Source organism: Rutilus rutilus, assembly GCF_951802725.1.
Source record: "Rutilus rutilus genome assembly, chromosome: 16".
NCBI classification, from domain to species: Eukaryota; Metazoa; Chordata; class Actinopteri; order Cypriniformes; family Leuciscidae; genus Rutilus; species Rutilus rutilus.
Window position 1 is genome coordinate 26,275,816 of NC_140224.1, and position 2,862 is coordinate 26,278,677.

Sequence of the window (2,862 nt, forward strand, 5' to 3'; positions counted from 1 at the left end):
GCGAGATCCTCTAGGAAAGGGAGGGCGTCTTGAAAAAGACGCGAGCTCTTTTACGAGTGTGTGTCGCGGGGCGAACACACACACACACACAGAGAAACAGAAAGGATATGAGCGCCGGAAAGCGCAGCAGGTACGGCAGTGGAAGGCGGCGAAGGCCAGCGACTTCAGATGGCTCGTCCCGCTGATGTGCTTGCACTCAGACGACGCTTGCTTCTATCCGAGATCCAGCGATGTGAGAGGTTCGCTGAAGAGATGAAAAATCAAGTGAGTCAGCCTTTTCGAGCTACCTTTATAGGGCGAGGCCACGCCCGCGTCGGCGGGAAGTGGCCTCATTGGTCTGATGTTGCATCAGCCTGCGCTCGATAGGCTTATGCATTTGCTAGTACAACAGCCAATGAGCAAACGAGCCGTCTTGCCTATGGCTGCATACTGTGGCAAATGCGTTTTACAAATATTAAAATTAAGGATAATTTTTTGCTTCAATATTCGTGAAAAGAGACTTTTTCCCGCAGCGTCTTAGCTAAGACGCAGTACGAGAGAACTCTCGTAAGAGAACCAATCAGAGCGATCGTCATCGTGTAAAGCCATATGTATTTATGTATTTACAAAAAGTATTTACTTTTGAATGTGTAGCAAAAAAGTAGGCAAGCTTTGGGACATACTACTTTGTCATCTTTATCGGACGGATCTGTCGTGTGCATCCTGTCACTTAAACTGCCCTGTCAATCATCTTGTCGCAGTTAAAATCCTCTATTAAATCTAATTTAATTTCCTACCGTTTCGGAGAGAAATGTAGTAGCACGTTCATCTGCCAGTGGGTCTTTCATAGAGACTGTCATGTGTTTGCAATTTGAAGATAATAATGCGTTTAAAAGTTGGTGTGCTTCACCAACGGATGTCGCTCAAATGCCTCTGGGTGCAATTGGATAGACCTAAAACCAATCAGAGCGATCGTCATCGTGTAAAGCCTGCCCCAACGTTTCTGATTGGTGCCGCGATTTCGACGGATTAGAAATGGGCTTGAATGAGCTCTTTGCCAGACTACTTGCAGAGCAAATCTAAATTTGCCGGAAGTTGGTTTTCCCAGGCTAGGACTTTACACCTCTGCTAGGGAACATATTTTTTTTATAGGGGTAAAAAACATAGGGGTGCAAACCAGGGTTGTGTTCCTACAACAACGTAACTACCATAGTACAATGTATCGTTGAAGAAATCAACTTACAAGTCACAACTGTTTCCCGAAACTGTATTAACGCAAATTTCAACATTCAAGCACGTTGGTGATGATGACACAGGTGGTGGAGTGATAACTTATTTGAACTAATCTGTTTAAGATTTAAGAATCTGCAAATTGTTTTGCTATAAATTACGGATGTGGCATCTGAGGACTTATTCTCATTTTTCTCAATTATTTTGCTTTATTTCCAGATTCAATAATAGGCTTGTTCTTACATCCTAGAGCACGTACGTACATACACACTCTTCAAAAACTGTGCATTAATCGTTTAGTTTGAAAACAGAACCAAAACACAATGAAACTAAACAAAAACAGAACATAGGCCTACATGTTATGAAGCACTTTTTTAAGTTATAATTTTTTTAATGTACAAAACTAATCCATGCCACTGTGGTTTAGTACGATTTATGTGTTGTTGCATATTCAACACGCAACTATGACCAGATTTGAATTCTTTGTTTTAGAAAAGATCGAGAATTCTCTTCTGTATGAGAATGTGTCAAAGCAATTAGCTTTGTATATTTTGCCACCCATAAAATTTACACGATTAATATCTCGTCTATTTTAATGTATATACATTTTGTCTCAAGTCACGCTTTATTTTGAATAATGAATTAAATCCTTCATGGGTTCACAGTTCTCTGCTACACTAAAGGACATATTTAAATGTCTTGAGTGGGAGTGTTGCGGGAAGCCTTCAATGCTTGTAGTTGCATGAGCGAGCAGAGAACTTTTTGGACAGGAACAGCGTTTGGCATGCGACCCTGAAACAATTTTTTATTCTGCAGCAATGTGGGAGGATCCTATTTAAATGTATCTTGTGTAATGTTTGATCTGACAGGCAACATGCTGATGCGCATTTAGTCAATTAGCTTTAGCACCAACTGACTTGCAGGTGCTTGATGAAGATAGATCAGAGTCATCACTGTTTTCAACAAATAAGTTCTGAGATTTTATTTTTAGCTAGTTAACTATCTTCCTTTAAACTTCGACAGCCTACAGCCAAAAGTACAATGATCTGCACACATTTTCAACACTGAAATATGCCGTGAAGACATCCATCAGTTTCAAAAGGAAATCTCTTGCAATCAGATCTGTGCCTGTTGGCAGTTATATGTTGGAGAACAGCAGTAAGTGGGTTTATTATGAAGACCTGCCAGTTCCGTGGGTGCTGGAACTGGAGCTTACCCCGAAATTTCAGAATCCAGTCCCTAACAACCCGCTAGAAGAAGCGAATGCATTTCTGCACTTGATACCGCATTATTCCCTGCAGTGCTACGGCATAATCTATGTATGATGCAATGTCAAACATTTCTTACTTGCCAGAAGTGGGCGAGCATGTGAAAATAGAATTTCATGCCTCGAAAGAAATAACCTCATGGTCAAAGTGACATGACATATAAAGAAAGCCATGACAGACAGGGTTTGCCTGCATGCATGTGGCATAGGCTAAAATAGCCTATATAGATTAGTAGTATGATGTGAGTGTGCCTATGTGATAATTGCATGCCACTGCGATTCAATGTATAGTTACAAACATGTGAGATGTCATTTTCCAAGCCTGTTCCCTCCAATCACCACTGAATCGTCAGTCTATCACTGATAGGCTCTTCTCCTATGAGCAC